This window comes from Mustela putorius, unplaced genomic scaffold, assembly GCF_011764305.1.
Source record: "Mustela putorius furo isolate JIRA1106 unplaced genomic scaffold, ASM1176430v1.1 tig00000827_pilon_pilon_pilon, whole genome shotgun sequence".
Lineage (NCBI taxonomy): Eukaryota > Metazoa > Chordata > Mammalia > Carnivora > Mustelidae > Mustela > Mustela putorius.
The window spans coordinates 7,634,800-7,658,118 of NW_025421489.1; positions in this window are offsets into that span (position 1 = coordinate 7,634,800).

Consider the following 23,319-nt stretch of genomic DNA (forward strand, 5'->3'; position numbering starts at 1 on the left):
GAAATGTTTCTTTGTTTTTTGATATTTTGTTGTATGAGTTCTTCAAATATTTTGAACGTTAACCCCTGCCAGATATATCATTTGTGAATATCTTCTCCCATTCAGTTAGTTGTTCTTTCATTATGTTGATGGTTTCCTTCACAGTGCAAAAGTTTTTTCATTTGATGTAGTCTTATTTACTTATTTTTACTTTTGTTGTCCCTGCCTAAGGAGACAGAGCCAAAATATATATCTATATTTATAAGACATGTCAAAGAGTTTTCTGCCCATGTTTTCTTCTAGGCGTTTTCTGGTTTCAGGTCTTACATTTAGCCTTTAATCCATTTTGGTTCATTTTTATATATGGTATACAAAAGTGGTCCATTTTCTTTCTTTTGCACATAGCAACCCGATGTTTCCAACACCATCTATTGAAGAAACTATCTTTTCCTCATTGTAAAGACTTGCCTTCTTTGTCATATGCTAATCGACCATATAAGTGTGTATTTATTTTTGGACCCTCTATTCTGTTCCATTGATTTATGTGTCTGTTTTTGTGTCTGTACCATACTGCTGTGGTTATAATAGCTTTGTAGTATAGTTTGAAATCTGGAAGCTGTGATGCCACAGAACTTGTTCTGTGAAAAATGCGATGGTATTTTGATAAGGATTGCACTGGGTCTGTAAATCACTTTGGGTAGTATGGACATTTTAACAATGTTAATTCTTCTAATCCATGAACATAATATATCTTTTTATTTATTTGAGTCACCTTCAATTTCTTCATCAGTGTTTTATACTATATTTTCAGAGCAAGTCTCCCACCACTTTTGCTAAAGTTATTCCTAGATATTTTATTCTTTTTGATGCAATTGCAAACTGGACTATTTTCTTAATTTCTCTTTCTGATAGTTTTTTATAAGTTTGTAGAAACACAACAGATTTCTGTGTATTAATTTTGTATTCTAAAACTTTACTGAATTCATGCAGTAGTTCTAAATGGTGGAGTCTTTACAATTTTCTAAATACAAAATCATGTCATCTGCAAGCAGTGACAATCTTAGTTCTTCCTTTCCAACTTAGATGCTATTATTTCTTTTTCTTGCCTCATTGCCGTGGCCAGTAATTCCAGCACTACTTTGAACAAAAGTGGCAAGACTGTCTTAGAGGAAAAGCTTTCCTGATTTTAGAAGGAAAGTTTTCAATTTTTCCCCCATGGAGTATGATGTTAGCTGGGCGGCGGGGGGGGGGGGGTGTCATATATGGCCTTTATTATGTTGATGCACATTCCCTCTATAACCATTTTGTTAAGAGGTTTTTTGTCAAGTGCTTTTTCTGTATCTATTGAGGTGTTTCCTAAGTATTTTATTTTGTTTGATGATACTGTAAATGGAATTTTTTTAAAAGTTTCCTTTCCAGATTGTTCTTTGCTAGTGTACAGAAACACAACTGATTTTTGGGTGTTGATTTTGTATCCTGCCACCTTGCTAAAATTTTTTATTTGTTCTAACAGGATTTTTGGAAAGAATCTTTACAGTTGTCTACATCAAGATCATATTTTCTGTGAACAGATGATTTCACTTGTTCATTTCCAGTCTGAATACTTTTCTTCTCTAAATGCTCTGGCTGGGACTTTCAGTACTATGTTGATAGAAATGATGAAAGATGGCATCTTTGTCTCGTCCCAGATCTTAGAGGAAAAGCTTTCAGTCTTTTACCAGGCAATATGATGTCATCTGTGGGTTTTCATATATAGCCTTTATTGTGCTGAGGTAATTTCCCTCTAGTCCAAATTTTTTTTTAATTTATTATTTATTTATTTATTTATTTATTTTTATAATTTTTAATTTTTTTTATAAACATATATTTTTATCCCCAGGGGTACAGGTCTGTGAATCGCCAGGTTAACAGCACTCACCAAAGCACATACCCTCCCCAATGTCCATAACCCCACCCCCCTTCTCCCAACCCCCCTCCTCCCAGCAACCCTCAGTTTGTTTTGTGAGATTAAGAGTCACTTATGGTTTGTCTCCCTCCCAATCCCAACTTGTTTCATTGATTCTTCTCCTATCCACTTAAGCCCCCATGTTGCATCACCACTTCCTCATATCAGGGAGATCATATGATAGTTGTCTTTCTCCACTTGACTTATTTCCCTAAGCATGATATGCTCTAGTTCCATCCATGTTGTCGCAAATGGCAAGATTTCATTTCTTTTGATGGCTGCATAGTATTCCATTGTGTATATATACCACCTCTTCTTGATCCATTCATCTGTTGATGGACATCTAGGTTCTTTCCATAGTTTCGCTATTGTGGACATTGCTGCTGTAAACATTCGGGTGCACGTGCCCCTTTGGATCACTACGTTTGTATCTTTAGGGTAAATACCCAATAGTGCAATTGCTGGGTCATAGGGCAGTTCTATTTTCAACATTTTGAGGAACCTGCATGCTGTTTTCCAGAGTTGTTGCACCAGCTTGCATTCCCACCAACAGTGTAGGAGGGTTCCCCTTTCTCCGCATCCTCGCCAGCATCTTAGTCCAAATTTCCTAAGTGGTTTTAGCTCCTTCCCTTTTTGAGGAAAGCTATTTATTACATAGCCACAATATTTTACATACCATTCATTTTACCATTTAGAGAATGACTTCCTTCTTGTAGATAACATATAAAAACATATTCACAAAAAATTATCTTTGCTCTCATTTAATGTAAAAAATAATGGTCAGTTCCTACAAAGGATGAGATGAATTTAAAATATTCCAATTAAATAAAAGTAAAATTTAATTACACTCAAATTTCAATGAAAGACTGCTATTATTTGGCCTGGCAAGTTAAAATATTAATTAATCTTTACAAGGAAGTATTTATCTTTCACACTGAATTAATTTTAATATTTTCATTCAGACAGAAACAGGAAAAACCCTAACTCACAAAGTTATGTGATAGCAAATGGAATTAGCACTCTATGGCTCACACCAGAATTATCCAATATTATCTTCAATGGATTCTTGTCATACAGTCACCTTTATTCTCAGGTCATTGAGACTGTCTCTGGCATTGAGACTGTCAACTGAGTCATTGAGGCATCTAAGTCAATGAGAAAAAGATTTCCAAACCATGTTTTAACTATAACATTGTTTCACAATTAGTAACCTTCAAAGAAGTTCAGAGGAGTGCTTGTGTCTGGTGATTTCCGTAGAAACACTGACAAGGCATAGCATTAACTCTAGTCTGCAGCAGTATTCACTCAAGTAATAAATGTTGCATAGCTGTTTACATATAATTTTCCATTCCAGAGTAGCAGATTAGCCAAAATATCTTAGGGCTTTTCAGTAGTTTCTATAATGGTGAATACAGGGACTCTACCAGAAAGTTATATATTCTTGCATGAAGAAACTTTGCATCACAGAAACTAATTCAGGCACAAATAAATTCCTCTCATATTTTTTTCTTCCCTAAATATGTTTTCAATTTCTTTCAAAATAAGTAAAATTTTTCTTCCAAATCCTATCAAGCATCTCAAGACTTATTCACTGGAAATCACAATTTTTTCTGGGTTGTAAAGAACATCATATTATATTATTTCCACTTTTGTTGATGGAAACTTATTTAATAGCTGTGTCAAGGTTCTTGCCTTCATATTTTTGGTAACTTTGACCAAACAATGCAAGTCTTCTCTCAAGATTCCTAGCCAAGCCTTTAGGGTCAACCAGCGCATGTAGAAATGGCGTTTATTGACAAACAGAAAAGATGAAAAGAATTGCAGGAGTTCTAGCCATGTTTATATGCTGGCTTCAGAAGATACTTTGCTTGTGGAAGAAACAGTTTGCCATTTGATGCCACCAGGTGTCTTTGAAACTTTTTAAGGGAACTTGTATTCTGAATTTCCTTCTTGGATGATGTCAATGCACACTTGATCAGTAAAACAAGAACAGACTACATGGCAAGACTGAGTAGTTGCATCAAATCCCACGATGAAAAAAAAAAAAAAATAGTGCTGTTGACAGATCTAGCCTAGTAAACTAGTCTACCTAGCATTTTTTGACTCTGTGTGCCATCAGTCTTCTAGAATATGGGATGAATGAGGTAAATTCCCCATCCTCAAAAGTTAATATTTTGCTTTTCCATGACCTCCTTCAGAATATTAATGAAACTATTGGCAGCTCTGGTAGGATAGCACCCATAAAGGCAAACACTGAAGATTTTGAGAATTTTAGGTGTTTTGTATAGGACTTAAGAATCTAGAATCTGAAACCCTCTTTGTTTATTTTAAGGACTGCAATTCTAGAATGAGGACCTTTTGAAACCACATCAGAATATTTTATCCAACCACCCCAAAATGGTGATTTCTCTGGGCTTACCTAGAAATTCAGACCCAAATTCCAACTTTCAGAATTAAGATAATTCTTTTTTCTTTAGTTTTTTTTTTAAGTATAGTTGACATACAACATTACATTAGTTTCAGGTGTACAAGGTAATGATTTAACAGATACATTACACTTCACTCCCAAGTGTATCTACCATCTGTCACCATACAGTGCTGTTACAGTATCATTGATTATAGTCCCTATGCTGTCCTTTCGTTCCCATGACTTGTCATTCCATAACTGGAATGCTGTAATCTTCTACTACTTTTCTTATTTATTTATTTATTTATTTATTTTCATTTAAATTTGATTGGCCAACATATAGTACATCATTAGTTTCAGATGTAGAGTTCGATAATTCATCAGTTACCTACAACATCCAGTGCTCATCACATCACATGCCCTCCTTCATGCCCATCATCCAATGGGCAGATAATTCTTCATAATCTCACTGTTTGCAGCCCCCAGTGGAGCCCACAGTGGAACTGTGACTGTATACTATTCTGGTAAACTCTGCAGTTATGCCTGTGATATCCAGGCAGAAGGAATACAAAAATCAGTAAACTAGAATATATAAAATAACAGTTGCAATGTAACAAAAGCATTGTAAATAAGACAAAAGAGGAACAATACTTTCAATGTATTTGACAAATAGTTCTCTTCCAGGTAAATATATCAAACATAAGATACATTCTTTCATAGAAATATGGGCAAAATTCCTGAAAAGGCAACTCACAAAACTTACAGAAAGAGAACCACAGGTGACAAAGTGTTCCAACTTCACTGTCAATCATATGTCACAGTTGAGTTTTGAGAAAAAGTTAAAAGGCAAATAAGAGAACAGGAGTTCTGTTCAGCATCACATGGCCTACATGTATAAAATGACTTTGTTTTCATTTCTACAATAAGCACAGTAGAGGAGCTAATAGAATAAAATTCCATTTTATTCTGATTTTAAAAACAACAGATGTTATTTGGGGAAAGTTGAAATATAAATATGCACAAAAAAGAAAAGTCACTTGTAGTTCTAACACCTACACATTATTCTATCTAGTATTTTATATGCAATGCCATACTCTATTTTTAAGTATATGTATTGATCAGTTATCATGATTTTTCTTTTGACAATATATCATGAGCTTTCCACCACTTTTAAGCAGCACCAAAAATTATGACAGATGGCTGCACAGATGTCCATAGTATAGATGCATCATAATTTATTTAAGCATTAACCTAATATTATAAAATGACATTTTTCCAATTTCCACCATCTTAAATAATGTTGTGATGAGACTTTTAACATGCACTCTTTCTAAATGTTTTCCTAGAATAAACTCTTAAAAGTGAAATTACTAGTCAAAGGGCATGATCACTTTTTTAAATCTTTATTCAAACTTCAAAGATACTACCAAAAATGCAAGAGTTTATTAACACCACTGCCTACAGTATATAAAAAATGTTCATTTTTCATACCCTTCACACTATGGACATTCTCTTTTGTAATTTATGTGTATTTAATTTTTTAAATTATTGAGAGCTTTTGGGTTTTGACTATGATATATGACTGACAGTGAAGTTGATCATTTCATCACATGTGATTTTTCCCTTTCTATAAATTTTGTGAATGATCTTTTCAGGACTTTTACCCATATTTCTATGAGAGAATGCATCTTTTATTTGATATATTTACTTGGAAGAGAACTATTTGTCAAGTAGGTTGAAAGCATTGTTCCTCTTTCATTTTTATTTACAATGTTTTTGATACACTGAAACTGTTTTTATATTCTAATTCACTGATTTTTGTACATTCTTCCTTTCATGTAATGCATAAAACAGCCCTTCCTCATCCAAATATTTACCCAATATCAATATTCAAAAATATATATTTGAGGATTTATTACACCTCAAAGCAAAATTTTTCCTGACTTCAAAACATATCATCAAGAATAATAAAGACTATGGCTTTATCTTCTACATTTAACATTTACCTTATGGAAACTTTGATGTGTGGAGTAAATAAGAAATTTATTCCATAAAACAGTCTCATCTTCATTGGTTGCAAATAAAAACACAGTTAGTGTTGTATGTGGTTAGAATTAAGGGTACCAGGGTGCACCTGGGTGGCTCAGTCAATTAAGTGTCTGCCTTGGGCTTAGGTCATGATCTCCAGCTCCTGGGACTAAGCCCCATATTGGGCTCTCTGCTCACTGGAGAGTCTGCTTCTCCCCACTTCCCGCTTCTGTGTCCACTCTCTCTTTCTCACTCCCTCTCAAATAAATAAATAGAATCTTAAAAAAAAAAAAGAATTAAGGGTTCCAGAATCAGACAGAACTGGTTGTGAATTCCAGTTCCTCCACTAAATAACTCTGTGTCCTTTGGCATTTTTATTTACTTAATCTGAGCCTCTTTTTTTTTTTTTTTAAGATTCTTTATTTATTTGACAGTGAACCTCTTTTTACCAAGCTGTAAATTGGGAACAATAATATTTCTTACTATTTTGATGTTTGGTAAAGATTAAATGAGATACTCTATGGAAATTTCTCAACAATTTTTGACCTATAGGAAGTACTATGAACTGACTTCGAATGCCACCATTACTTTTTAATATATTATAGATATTGTGTTATATTTCTTAATATTTTTATATCTAGAAATATTATTATTTCTAGTGATCAGATGCTTTTCTAATTTTGAACTTTAACAATGTTGGAGCAGTTTACATGATACGCATTATAAACCTACTGATAAAAGTTTTTCCCCATTATTAATCATTTTCTTCCCCACTGCTCTATTCTAGCTATTCTCACACATTTTCCTGAATGAACTTACAAATCACTTTTATTAGATTTCCAGATAAATTCCAAAATTTATCCTGTATAGAATTTAAGGAGATTGATTTCATGGACGTGAAAAATATACATATTTATGCTACTGAAGCACACCATTAGGAAATAGTCTTGTCATGAGTCTTTCTTCCATACATCAGTAATTTTTTATAATTTTTCTTCAGCTAGGCTCTATATATTTATTATTAGATTTTTTAAATTTTATTGTGCTATGGACTGAGTATTTGCATCCCTTCAAAATTCATATGTTAAATCTCTAATCCCCAGTGTTAAAATATTTGGAGGTGGGGCCTTTGGGAAATTCTCTCTTCCTCTCCCTCTGTCCCTCAACTCCCCTTTTCTGCACATGTGTGTGCTCTCTCTCTCTCTCAAATAAATAAATAAAACTTAAAACAAAAAACAAAAAACAAAAAAACCCAACAGCTATCTGCAAACCAGGAGAAGGGCCCTCATCAAACACCAAATCTGCCAGTATTTTGATCCTAGACTTCTCGCCCTCCAGAACTATGAGAATTAAATGTTCTTTTTGTTTAGGCCACCCAGTTTACGGTATTTGTTATAAGAGCTCAAACTAACACACTTTGCTTAGAATTTTTAGTTGTTTCATGAAAATATATGTCAAACATTTTGCATACATTATAGTAGTAAGATAAACATTGTACATGAAATCTCACATTTCATTCATTAATTAACTTTGTACTTAAATGAACTACTTTTTTATCTTATTTTATTTATTTGTTTGACAGAGAGAGAGATCATAAGTAGGGAGAGAGGCAGGCAGGGGTGGGGTGAGCGGGAAGCAGGCTCCCTGCTGAGCAGAGAGCCCCATGTAGGGCTCAATCCCAGGATCCTGAGATCATGACCTAAGCTGAAGGCAGAAGTTTAACCGACTGAGCCACTCAGGCGGTCCTTAAATGAACTACTTTTTAAAAGTAGTTGACATGTCATCCTATTAAAGAAATATCATTTGTACTTAAACATCACCTGATTAAACACTGTCATCTCTCAAATTTTGAGACTGTACCTGTAATTTTTACATTTTTTACATATAAATTTAGATTTATATGAAGTAAAAACCTTTTGAATAAATTTCTTCTTCCTAAATCCAAAAAGTTTGCAAAAGAAATAAGGTAAAACCGCAACTCTTATGATGTATTCCTTCAAATCAAAGTATATAAATAGATTCCTATCTCCTTGTAAACACACTAGACCAAATGGAAACTTCTTAAGTGTGACAGGTATATAGGAGAGAAAAATGTCAATTTAACAGAATATATCTTTTTCATTTGAGTCACGAGTTAGCTCTAAAAGTGAATGCATGTAACAGTTAATTTTAATACTGACTTCAGGTATGCAAAAGTAATTATCTAAGAATATTTATTTTCCGGTGACACATCAACAGTGAGGATCCATTTCATGAGATAGAGCTCAACACTTATCAGTAGTAGTTTATAATCTTCTGGTTGACTTGCCTTTGAATGGTTGCAATATAAGCAAGGCTCCTTTCTTTATTGTTAAGTAAAAATATAACAGTCAAGACTTTGCATATCAAATAATTTTGAGAAATTGCTAGGAGAGACGTTAGATTCTCTCTGTATTTGACATAAGGGTTCCGATATTAAAATAAACAAATATAAATCAAAGAGAATGATGGGCAATGGGGATCAGCATGGAAGCAATGTAATCTTTAGAACATGATTTTTTAAAAAGATACCCAGGACTATAACATTTATTTCCCTGTCTCAGGATATCAATAAATTATATTGGAGAGGGGTTCTTGTCAATACAAGAACCAAACAGTTGTGATACCTAAAAAATTATTTTCCTTAATCATTATATATTAAATGCTCAATCTTGTATATAAGTAGAATTTATTTCATTGTGAAGACTGTCTTTTTAAAACTCTCATCTTTAAAAAAAAATCTGAGGGGCACCTGGGTGGCGCAGTGGGTTAAAGCCTCTGCGTTCAGCTCAGGTCATGATCCCAGGGTCCTGGGTTCGAGCCCCTCATCGGGCTCTCTGCTCAGCAGGGAGCCTGCTTCCTCTTCTCTCTCTCTGCCTGCCTCTCTGCCTACTTGTGATCTCTGTCAAATGAATAAATAAAATGTTAAAAAAAAAAAAAGATTCCAGTATTCTGAAAAGGAGGTCCATCATGTAAAATAAGAAAATTCTCGGGCACCTGGGTGGCTCAGTGGGTTAAGCCGCTGCCTTCAGCTCAGGTCATGATCTCAGGGTCCTGGGATCGAGTCCCGCATCGGGCTCTCTGCTCGGCAGGGAGCCTGCTTCCTCCTCTCTCTCTCTCTGCCTGCCTCTCTGCCTGCTTGTGATCTCTGTCTGTCAAATAAATAAATAAAATCTTTAAAAAAAATAAAAAAAAGAAAATTCTCAAAAACTTATTAATAGAATCAGTTGCATCTGAAATTCAACTACAACTAGGCCAATTTCATTACAAAAAGTCAACATAGTAATCTATTTCTTTAAAGGTCACACCATTTGGATGCTAAAAAGAGACACAGGTTGATTTTTTTTTTTCAAAAAGGGCCTATTTTAACATCATTAAAAAGTTAACTTTTTTTTTTAAAGAAGTGTCATCTATAAGTTTGAGCGTCACAAATTTTTATGAGAAAAATCGCTTGCCATCATTATTCCTCCCCAATATTTTCCCCCTCCTGTGGTGTACAAAAGCAACTCACACTTCATAGTGATTCTCAGTTTTTATCGACAAGGTTATAGTCCAATTTTAAATAAAATACCAAAGTGGAAAGTTCTCAGGAACGAAAATGAAAAATGAAAAAGCCAAAAGGTGATCTCCTAATGTAACATTTAAAATGAAATCTGTTTATTCGACAGATCTGGTTCCTTCGTTTCTCTCCACGGCCGCGAGTTATTAGAATTTTTCACGCAGCCCAGACCTTTTGCACTCGGCAGCTTTCCCCTTCTTTCACATTAACCTTTTCCCTGAAGCAGGACCATGCACGTTATCACAGCAAGCGTGCGAAAGGAAGCTTCACAGAGATTAATAAGGGAAGGGACTTTGCACTTCTTGTCAAACCAGCCAAGTGGTTCCTCTTTGCTGCTCACCAAAGAACAGGAAAGGTTTTCCCAGACAGATGAGAGAAAGGGCAGCACACCCACATTCAGCCTCTCTGGGCAAATTAGACAAATATAAATGAACCCTTGTCTTCGGTGGCATTTTGTATTTAACAGTTACTAACGGCATGATCGCTGTCCCAAACTATGGGAAACAAATCAATAGCTTGTTTTCTTCCGCAGAGAAGAGATTTTTTGCTATTCACTATTCTTGTTCAACTCCAACGACAACTGACTACGTAAGTAGAAGTCCAACAATAGCAAAACTGAATATATAGAAACTAAGCAACAATAGCAAAAATGAAGATATGGAAACCTAGCAACAATAGCACAACTGAACATGTAGAAACTTATTTTAGTAGAAGAAAATGAAAAATTCCATAAACATGAATTAATATAGCATCTCAATAAAAACTAGAAAATATGTGTAAGGTGTTCTAAACTACTAGAATTAGTGCCTCCCAATAACTGAACCAGCAGTTACTATGAACCAACAATGAACTCTCTTAATTGTATGAAAAGGTCGTCTGTGAAAGGTGATAGCTCTCATTCCACTAGTGAAATGCAGTGTTCCTTCAGGATGTCGGATTGCAAGAGAAACGATAGAAACACACTTGTCTTTATCCATATCTTGCCTTGGTGAACAGTTTCCTTTTTCATATGGTACCAGTTAGCAATGGAGCATTTTCCTGCTGCTGAAAGTCAATTTATCTCACTTTACAACCTCTTGTAATGAGATAGAGGGTCAAGGTCACACAAATGGTACATAGTTTATGCAGGATCCAAATCTAGGTCCTGCCCTCTCCTAAGCTGTTTCAAGCACCCCAGAATCAAAGGATTCAAGCCCATGCTGTACTCCATATGCAGTTAGTACCAACCTCATTGGGAGGTAGTGTCCTATAAGCAAAAATCAAATCTACTCATGCAACCTAAAAGTCGTTTCAAACATTTCCATCTTGAAGCCAGATTTAGGCTCATCATTTCCATCACAGCATTTTAAAGCTTCAGTCATGAGCTTCTTTTGAATTTTGTTTCCCTGATACATTAAAAGCTACATGACTGCATATCACTTCCTTTTTTATAATCAGTTAAAACTAGTTTAGAATACATTCCCTTCCGTTAGAAGCTTAGCAATGTGATATAGTTTCATGAGAGGAATTTTGGTCTAAGAACCCACCTCCTTATTGAAAAGTATATTTTACTTTCCGATTTACATTAAAGGCATATAAATGAAACTAGGGCCAGTTACCTAGCCAAATCTCCCTGGGCTGCCTGTCGGCCCCTGGTTTGAAGGTGTCCAGGGACTTGAAACTGTGCAAAGCAGAAGAAAAGCACTTACATTGCTGTTCATCACTCTTGTCCCCACACTGATCCGTGAAGTCACACACGTTGTCAGGAGGCAAGGACAATCCATTGCCACACTGAAAAGCTTCCGTTCCTTGCTGAACCCATGCGGAGATAAAAGCACAAGCAATCCAAAGAAAACAAAATTCTTCATTCCTTGAGAATGCTAACATTTTGGCCAAGAAGAAGAGCATCACTTGATAGGTCTCTGGAAGATCAGGAGGTGATAATAGGTGAAGCTATAATTAGAAACATCCTTTCTCTTTTCTCTACTCTTTCTTTTCCAGGATTGTCTCTTACAATCGGATACTCTTGCAACTGTAACAAATGACTCCCAGAGCAATTCATTTACTCTTTCAGAGGAGTGTCTTTAGAAAATATTTAACTTGAGCAATTGCACCATTTCTGTATCTAGCTAGATGTGGATAGTTATTGCCCTGTGCATACCATATTTAAACAATGTAAGCCTTTATGATCATGCTATCTCCTGAAAGAAAATTTTAAGAAACAAAGGGCAGGTACATAAATGAGGCAGGGGGCCAGGGGGAAGACACAGTAAAGTACTAAGTAACGTTATAGCAATGTTCTGTATTAATTCCTGTGCTCACATCATCACATTCATGTAATTTAGAACACCATTGTGGCGGCTAAAACTTATTCAAATATTTCAGGCCCAATTATTAGAATTTCTCTGTGAGCTCAAAATGTGAAGCCTTAGTTAATCGAATAGAAACCTTGTATTGCTTGTTTAGATAAATTGAGTACCACAGGCTTTTTTAAGACTTTATTTCAGAGAGAGAGAGCAGGAGTGGGAGATGGTGGGGGAGGAATTTGGATAAGCAGACTACCTGCTCAGCAGGAAGCCTGTCATGGGCTCAATCCCAGGATCCTGGGATCATGATCTGAGCCAAAGGGAGACAATTAACTGACTGAGCCACCCCGGTACCCAAGAACTACAGGATTTTAAAAGTTGAAGCGATATTGGAGGTCATTGTTTTACAAATTACATTACTTGGGCCTAAAGAAGTTAAGGGTATTTATGAGAAAATACAGCAATGTGGTATTGGGAACTAGAATTCAAATTTCCTATTACTGCCAAGGGCAGTGTTCTCTCTTCTATAGCACACCGATCCTCTTGTCAATTCATTTAATTTGTTTCTACAACTGAAACATAATTTCAGAATGCATATTCAAAATGAACAGTATACTGAAGTTTAGGACACACTGATGTATTCATAATAAAATTCTATGAAGCTGCATAATCACAGAAATTATATGAAGTTGAATATTCAAAATATTCTTTTATATGTGATTTCTTAAAGGCATATCAGAGTTCTTTTTCAACTACATTCTTTTCATTTCTGCAATGTAACAGCAAGAAACAAGACACCCCATGAGACTATATGAAGCAATTGGGGAAGGTAGAGGGAAAAACAGGACCATAGATCAGGGATAGGAGTGCCTCCAAACATTTCATAAAAACATTAGGAAAGTAATAATTTCCCCATATTCTAGAAAAAAGATATATACATATAAAATATATATAATAATAAGTAATAATAGAAATATTATATATAATTACATATTTATAAACCTATATATATATATATGGGTTTAAAGTATGGGCATTTAGCAACTTTTGTATCAACATGGACGGGACTGGAGGAGGTTATGCTGACTGAAAAAAGTCAAGCAGAGAGAATCAATTATCATATGGTTTCACTTACTTGTGGAGCATAAGGAATAACACGGAGGACATTGGGAGATGAAGAGAAGTGAGTTGGGGGAAATCGGGGGGGAAGATGAGCCATGAAAGACTGTGGACGCTGAGGGTTTTGGAAGGGAGGGGGGTGGAGGTCGGGTGAGCCTGGTGGTGGGTATTAAGGAGGGCACGTATCGCATGGAGCACTGAGTGTGGTGCATAAACAATGAATCTTGGAACACTGAAAAAAAAATAAAATTACCCCAAAATATAAATAAATAAATAAAGTATGGGCATTCATTCAGGATCCCGGGAGGAAAATCCATAATTTTGCCCAGTCATTGAGCCCTCCACATAATCCGGCTTTTCATTGCTCTGTGCTTTACTCCAGTTTCAAAAATATTTCTTCTCCTTACTTCTATTTTATAAATGAATATTAATCAATACCTAACCTACTTCTCTTCTGTATATGTCTTTTAAATGCTAATTATCCTCATAGTTCCATGTTAATCCTTCTCTCTGCTCAGATTATACTTTTTTTCCCCCTAGGCTTTTTCCTCTCTCTCATGATTCTGAGCATTATCTATATCTTGCCCCAAAGCCGTATCTGAAGTCCTGACAGGCTATGTTCCTCAAATCGATACTGCAAGTCCTCTTTCTGAGCACGCATGCGCGCACACACACACACAGCCCACACAGATGGACACCCCAAATCTCCAAAACTAAACTCTCCTACCCTTCCCGCACCCAGCCAACCAGCTCATGTTTCAATGAAGGCCACTTTCTCCCATCCCCCACTGGGAAACTAGACAATCTTCTTGGACTGCTCACACTCCCTCTACCTAACAATCATCCAGTCTTCCATATTCTGTATTTCAGTCAAAGACTACCAATTCTCATCTCAGCAACACCCCAAACCAAATTTTGCGGCTACCCACACTCATTTCCCATCCTTCAGTCAGTCATCATTTTAGAGCACAAGTGTCTTCCTATGTAAGTTCCTCTAAAATTAATATAACTGTCATATTCCTTAGCATGACTTACAAACAGCTTGCCTTTCCAGGTTCATTGTTATGCCCTCCCTGCCACTATTACTGAATTATTGGGCGGGCAGCTTTCTGAACACGCCATCTTTTGACTTGAGATCTGAAATCTCTTCCCCACTCCAATTACCAGATAGGAAATTAACACTAATTTTTCTTTATTTTTCAACTTCAAGGACTTTCTGTTCCCAGTCATCTTAGCACCCTACGGCTCTGGAATGGTCATTGTTTACTTCAGTGGTGCCTCCACTGGTCTGTAAGAATAAAGCAGGATGGTGACTTTTTCACTGTTGTATCCTCAGTTACTAGTACAGTTCCTGGCAGATAATAGTTACTCAATAATAATTGCTAACTGAATGGAATTAATGAGATATTGACAATCATTTTGAATTTTGCGAGGTGCATATAAATAAATGCAATAAAGATGTGAAATTTTGAAATTCCACTATATGAAAGATATATAATTCTTGTGTTTAATGTTGCTTTTCCATTTCCCAAGGGGAGAGAGAGGTGCAGGTCTGCAATTATGGGAGGAGGGAAGGAAGGTAGGACGGAAGGAAGAGAGTCAAAAACAAAGAGAGAAATAAAGAAGGAGGAAGAGAAAGAAGACAAGCCGGGAAGAGGGAAGGGAAGCAACAGTGCAAAGAGACGTGCAAACCCTGGAACATTTCTTTTATATCCTGATTCTGAATTCAGGTTCCATAACATTCTATATGTTCACTGTTTTCCATTAAGAAAAAAAAATTACATATTTTGTTGCTGTCATAGCTGTTTAGTGCCCCCATTTCAGCTGGGAAACTCCTTTATTAACTGTTACTGCCTACTAAAAATAACATTACCATATATTGTTTCAAGTGGTATTCATCATTTAGACTAGAAATGAACTGAAATCACAGAAAGTAAATCAATATAATCCAGTAGCAGAATATTTTATAAGGCAAATCCATATTTTGTTGCCAAAAAACAAAATCATTTTCAACTGATAATTTATCATTTTTATCTCTGCATGCACCAAAAGGGTGCCCTACTCAATTCTGGTCTTGTATACACTGCTTCCACTGATGACCGAATGCTGTTGCTTAGCACTCTCAAATTACATCACATTCAACTTATTTCAAGCAGCTCAGGTTGCAGGGTCATTATTTCATGGTCAGGAATTTAGTCTTAAATGATGCCCAGTAGCTATTTCCCAGTAGGAAAAAATACCTACTTGCTGGCTTTACTCTAAAATGATCCAGACCTATAAATGTGATTCTCTGACAGAGTTGGACATACTCTTATCAAGCAGACTAAATGTCCACAGATCCTTGGGCTGAAGCCTTAACAAACTCAAAAACACTGCCTCGTATTAGATACCAGACAGCTTTAGGCTTTGCTTCTGAAGCTTTCTTCGGAAACTCCAATAAGCCAACTAGGTTTTCTGTATTTTTCTTAGAGGCTTAAGATGCAAGACAAGGCAAATTTTCTCTCACTTGGAGAGTTATCTTTCTTTATTCCAAATAACTTCATGAATGCATTCAAAGTCTGTATACCCATGGGGTTTATTACCTAACCTCTGCCATATATGAACTTCTCCAAAGTATTGTAAAAATCTGATAACCTGTGGTTACCAAATTCTGTCAGATTATTGCCATGTCTGTAGTGAGTGAGCAAGATGTCCTACACAATAGTAAGACAATCCAGGCACCTACAGACCATACATGATCCGGTGCGAGTGAGTTGATTGCGATCTGAAGCACACAATGAAGGCATATGTTGTCCTCTTGACAGAAAACAAAATATTTCTAGAGTTCTCTGCTTATTGGAATAGAAAATACAAATACATTTTGCCTGGGGGGGGGTAGGGAGATGATGTTGGTTATGGACATTGGGGAAGGTATGTGCTATAGTGAGTGCTGTGAAGTGTGTAAATGTGGCGATTCACAAACCTGTACCCTTGGGACTAATAATACATTATATGTTAATAAAAAATAAAAAAATTTAGAGTTACAGAGAGGTTTTGCTGATTTGCTCAGGAAAGAAACTATAACTGGAAGAGTTCTGCTATCAGCATCCTAAACTGGTAATACTTTCAATAATAAACCATTATTTTCCAAGACTCAACCACTCTCACAAAGGACAAAAAGGCAGGTGAAGTTAATTGACAGGAATTGGGGGCGCCTGGGTGGCTCAGTGGTTGGGCCGCTGCCTTCGGCTCAGGTCATGATCTCAGGGTCCTGGGATCGAGTCCCGCATCGGGCTCTCTGCTCAGCAGGGAGCCTGCTTCCCTCTCTCTCTCTCTCTCTGCCTGCCTCTCCATCTGCTTGTGATTTCTCTCTGTCAAATAAATAAATAAAATCTTTAAAAAAAAAAAAAAATTGACAGGAATTGGTGCCCATGGTGGCACCCATCTCCGCAATTCCCCCAGAGATGGGGTTTCCCTTTGTTTAGTCTTACCTATGAAGAATGAGCAGGACTGGCTAATATCCTTCAAAAGCCAGACTTTCAATGTTGGCCCTTGGCTGGCATCTGGGATTACCAGTTCCCACCATTCTGACTGATTAAGAGTAGCTCACTATATCTAAGTGGTTTGTGCAAACAAAAATCTAGTTTATGCTGCACACTTGCTTGCTTTCCACGAGTCTAGAATTTTAATATCCGCCAGGCAGAAACGATCTACATGACTAACCACCAAAAAAAAATCCAAGGCACTGAGTATCTTAGGATCTCCCCTGGTTGTCACAAATCTTTGCTGGATTAAGTGTGTCCTGCATGACTCCACCAAGAGAAGACTCTGGAAGTGTGCCCCTGGTTTCCGCTAGACATTGCCTCATGCACCTGTTCCCATTATTGATCTTGCTCTGTCTCCTTTCACTGTAATAAATCTTTGCCATGAGCACAACTACATGCTGAGTCTTGTGAGTCCCCCTGGCAAATCACTGAACCTGGGGATAGTTTTGAGGGCGTCCTGACACCCTCCCATAATGGAACTCATTTAATGGATCAGGAATCTGTGTGAAGATACTACCAAATACTGAGTACATCTAAGCCAATTGGCCATTCACCAGTAGAACAGCAACCACAGAATGGTTTTGTAGAATCTGTGAGCCACTGAGAGGTGGACTTGGACCTACATTCCATTCATCACCTAAACTTCTTATATCCCACCTCTGACCAATAGAATCATGGTGATTTTCCTAATATCCAGGGATTAATATCAGCATAGAACCAGCATCTGAGTATTTCCCATTTTTCCAGTAAACAATTATCATTAAACCACATAGGCACCTGACCCAGAAGAGGTTTTTCTGTGGTTTTTATATCAAGCCATGTAGGATTTTCCTACATCTTTTATTGCAGTGGATCTCAAATTCCACTAGCCACCACCAAAGTCCATAGAGTACCTGGCTTTGCTGACCACTATGATAATCTTACAGTAATCATGCTACCCTTGCCTCTAATAATTACATTTTGTTACTGACCAGCATCTTTTTTTTAATTATTTAATTTTTAATTGTTTTATTTTTTATAAACATATAATATATTTTTATCCCCAGGGGTACAGGTCTGTGAATCGCCCAGTTTACACACTTCACAGCACTCACCAAAGCACATACCCTCCCCAATGTCCATAATCCCACCCCCCTTCTCCCAAACCCCCTCCCCCCAGCAACCCTCAGTTTGTTTTGTGAGATTAAGAGTCACTTATGGTTTGTCTCCCTCCCAATCCCATATTGTTTCATTGATTCTTCTCCTACCCACTTAAGCCCCCATGTTGCATCACCACTTCCTCGTATCAGGGAGATCATATGGTAGTTGTCTTTCTCTGCTTGACTTATTTCGCTAAGCATGATACACTCTAGTTCCAACTACATTGTCGCAAATGGCAAGATTTCATTTCTTTTGATGGCTGTATAGTATTCCATTGTGTATATATACCACATCTTCTTGATCCATTCTTCTGTTGATGGACATCTAGGTTCTTTCCATAGTATGGCTATTGTGGACATTGCTGCTATAAACATTCGGGTGCAGGTACCCCTTTGGATAAAGATACCATCATCTCCACTTCATGTGAGGTCTGAATAGTTCAGCCATTACAGAACTTCATAAAAATGTCAACACTCTTCTCAACAAACTACTTCTAAATGTTTTATTACACATGGCCTTCTAGGCCATCTCAGTTTATATAGACTAGGAGAAGAATAAACAAACTACACCAAAAATTCTATTGGTTATCATTTGGCATTAGTTACCAAACAATCCACTCCAACATTCCTATTTTCCTAAGTCTTGAATTACTGCCTCTTTATTATTAACATCTCAAATTCATTTAATGAATAAAATCTAGATCTCAGTTGAACTGAGCGACTAGTTAGCACCTACTCTACATGATCAAAAATAAAGAGATCTTCAACCTAATTCAAAATTATATTTCTTCTTACCTGAACCAGGATCTTTATTTCCACACATATTTCCCATTTTCTAGTGTTATGATTTAGCAAATAATTGCAAATCCTTTCTGTGTGTTAGTTTGCTCTTCACAGTCTGCTTATAGTTCAGAATGACGATGATCAGAATGAGGCATGTGGCAAAATTATACACACAACTGAGGTGACTGTGTATCTCCAGACAAGGTATAATTAGACTTATCAGGGGAAGAAGGGCTATTTCTTTTATCAAGGGAAGCTGGAAGCAGGGATTTCAGGGATTAGAGGTATTTGCAGTCATCCAAATGCTTCCCAGTTCCCCATCCCAATTCTTAGGATCCCACACTCTTATAAACAATGCCCTCACTTTTCCACACGAGGCTTAAGAAGTCTTTGAATTCGGGGGAGGAGTCAAGATGGCGGAGAAGTAGCAGGCTGAGACTACTTCAGCTAGCTGGAGATCAGCTAGATAGCTTATCTAAAGATTGCAAACACTTGAAAATCCATCGGCAGATCGGCAGATCGAAGAAAAGACAGCAATTCTGGAAACAGAAAAACAACCCCTTTCTGAAAGGTAGGACCGGCGGAGAAGTGAATCCAAAGCGACGGGAAGATAGACCCCGGGGGGAGGGGCCGGCTCCCGGGCAAGCGGCGGAGCAACGGAGCACAAAATCAGGACTTTTAAAAGTCTGTTCCGCTGAGGGACATCGCTCCAGAGGCTAAACCGGAGCGAAGCCCACGCGGGGTCAGCGTGGCCTCAGGTCCCGCAGGGTCACAGAAGGATGGGGGGTATCTGAGTGTCACAGAGCTTGCGGGTATTGGAACGGGAAAGCTGGCTACAGAGACAGAGCCGACAGTAAGCTCGCAGCTCGGTGTTACCTTGAACCGGTCGCAGGCTTGGTGAGCTCGGAGCACGGCCGGAGGTCAGGCAGACGGGAGTGACTGGGCGCTGTTCTCTGAGGGCGCACTGAGGAGTGGGGCCCTGGGCTCTCGGCTCCTCTGGGCCGGAGACCAGGAGGCCACCATTTGTATTCCCGTCCTCCGGAACTCTACGGAAAGCGCTAAGGGAACAAAAGCTCCTGAAAGCAAACCCGAGCGGATTACTCACCCCAGCCCCTGTTAAGGGCGGTGCAATTCCGCCTGGGGCAAAGACACTTGAGAATCACTACAACAGGCCCCTCCCCCAGAAGATCAACAAGAAATCCAGCCAAGACCAAGTTCACCTACCAAGGAGTGCGGTTTCAATACCAAGGAGACCAGCAGAATTCCAGAGGAGAAAGCAAAGCACGGAACTCATGGCTTTTTCCCTGTGATTTTTTTAGTCTTGCAGTTAATTTAATTTTTTTCTTTTTCATTTTTTGTTTTTTTTTTTTCTCACCTTTTGGTAAATTTTTTTTAACTTTTAACTTTTTCTTTTTTAACGTTTTTTAACTAGTATATCCAATATATATATATTTTCTTTTTTACATTTTTCTTATTTTTCTTTTTTTAAATTCTTTTCTTTTCCTTTTTTTTCTTTTTTTTTTCTTTCTTCCTTTTTGAACCTCTTTTTATCCCCTTTCTCCCCCCTCACGATTTGGGATCTCTTCTAATTTGGTTAAAGCATATTTTCCTGGGGTTGTTGCCACCCTATTAGTATTGTACTTGCTCCTTCATATACTCTTATCTGGACAAAATGACAAGACGGAAAAATTCAACACAAAAGAAAAGAACAAGAGGCAGTACCGAAGGCTAGGGACCTAATCAATACAGACATTGGTAATATGTTAGATCTAGAGTTCAGAATGACAATTCTCAAGGTTCTAGCCGGGCTCGAAAAAGGCATGGAAGATATTAGAGAAACCCTCTCGAGAGATATAAAAGCCCTTTCTGGAGAAATAAAAGAACTAAAATCTAACCAAGTTGAAATCAAAAAAGCTATTAATGAGGTGCAATCAAAAATGGAGGCTCTCACTGCTAGGATAAATGAGGCAGAAGAAAGAATTAGTGATATAGAAGACCAAATGACAGAGAATAAAGAAGCTGAGCAAAAGAGGGACAAACAGCTACTGGACCACGAGGGGAGAATTCGAGAGATAAGTGACACCATAAGAAGAAACAACATTAGAATAATTGGGATTCCAGAAGAAGAAGAAAGAGAGAGGGGAGCAGAAGGTATACTGGAGAGAATTATTGGGGAGAATTTCCCCAATATGGCAAAGGGAATGAGCATCAAAATTCAGGAGGTTCAGAGAACGACCCTCAAAATCAATAAGAATAGGCCCACACCCCGTCACCTAATAGTACAATTTACAAGGCTCAGTGACAAAGAGAAAATCCTGAAAGCAGCCCAGGAAAAGAAGTCTGTAACATACAATGGTAAAAATATTAGATTGGCAGCTGACTTATCCACAGAGACCTGGCAGGCCAGAAAGAGCTGGCATGATATTTTCAGAGCACTAAACGAGAAAAACATGCAGCCAAGAATACTATATCCAGCTAGGCTATCATTGACAATAGAAGAGATTAAAAGCTTCCAGGACAAACAAAAACTGAAAGAATTTGCAAACACCAAACCAGCTCTACAGGAAATATTGAAAGGGGTCCTCTAAGCAAAGAGAGAGCCTACAAGTGATAGATCAGAAAGGAACAGAAACCATATACAGTAACAGTCACCTTACAGGCAATACAATGGCACTAAATACATATCTCTCAATAGTTACCCTGAAAGTTAATGGGCTAAATTCCCCTGTCAAAAGACACAGGGTATCAGAATGGATAAAAAAACAAAACCCATCTATATTTTGCCTCCAAGAAACTCATTTTAAGCCCGAAGACACCTCCAGATTTAAAGTGAGGGGGTGGAAAAGAATTTACCATGCTAATGGACATCAGAAGAAAGCAGGAGTGACAATCCTTATATCAGATCAATTAGATTTTAACACAAAGACTATAATAAGAGATGAGGAAGGACACTATATCATACTCAAAGGGTCTGTCCAACAAGAAGATTTAACAATTTTAAATATCTATGCCCCCAACGTGGGAGCAGCCAACTATATAAACCAATTAATAACAAAATCAAAGAAACACATCAACAATAATACAATAATAGTAGGGGAATTTAACACTCCCCTCACTGAAATGGACAGATCATCCAAGCAAAATGTCAGCAAGGAAATAAAGGCCTTAAACGACACACTGGACCAGATGGACATCACAGATATATTCAGAACATTTCATCCCAAAGCCACAGAATACACATTCTTCTCTAGTGCACATGGAACATTCTCCAGAATAGATCACATCCTCGGTCCTAAATCAGGACTCAATCGATATCAAAAGATTGGGATCATTCCCTGCATATTTTCAGACCACAATGCTCTAAAGCTAGAACTCAACCACAAAAGGAAGTTTGAAAAGAACCCAAATACATGGAGACTAAACAGCATCCTTCTAAAGAATGAATGGGTCAACCGGGAAATTAAAGAAGAATTGAAAAAAATCATGGAAACAAATGATAATGAAAATACAACGGTTCAAAATCTGTGGGACACAACAAAGGCAGTCCTGAGAGGAAAATATATAGTGGTACAAGCCTTTCTCAAGAAACAAGAAAGGTCTCAGGTAGACAACCTAACCCTACACCTAAAGGAGCTGGAGAAAGAACAAGAAAGAAACCCTAAGCCCAGCAGGAGAGGAGAAATCATAAAGGTCAGAGCAGAAATCAATGAAATAGAAAGCAAAAAGACAATAGAGCAAATCAACGGAACTAGGAGCTGGTTCTTTGAAAGAATTAATAAAATTGATAAACCCCTGGCCCGACTTATCAAAAAGAAAAGAGAAAGGACCCAAATAAATAAAATAATGAATGAAAGAGGAGAGATCACAACTAACACCCAATAAATACAAACTATTATAAAAACATACGATGAGCAACTCTACGCCAACAAATTTGTCAATCTGGAAGAAATGGATGCATTCCTAGAAACATATAAACTACCACAACTGAACCAGGAAGAAGTAGAAGGCCTGAACAGACCCATAACCAGTAAGGAGATTGAAACAGTCATTAAAAATCTCCAAACAAACAAAAGCCCAGGGCCAGACGGCTTCCCGGGGGAATTCTACCAAACATTTAAAGAAGAACTAATTCCTATTCTCTTGAAACTGTTCCAAAATTATAGAAATGGAAGGAAAACTTCCAAACTCATTTTATGAGGCCAGCATCATCTTGATCCCAAAACCAGACAAGGATCCCATCAAAAAAGAGAGCTATAGACCAATATCCTTGATGAACACAGATGCGAAAACACTCAACAAAATACTAGCCAATAGGATTCAACACTACATTAAAAGGATTATTCACCACGACCAAGTGGGATTTATTCCAGGGCTGCAAGGTTGGTTCAACATCCGCAAATCAGTCAATGTGATACAACACATCAATAAAAGAAAGAACAAGAACCATATGATACTCTCAATAGATGCTGAAAAAGCATTTGACAAAGTACAGCATCCCGTCCTGATCAAAACTCTTCAAAGTGTAGGGATAAA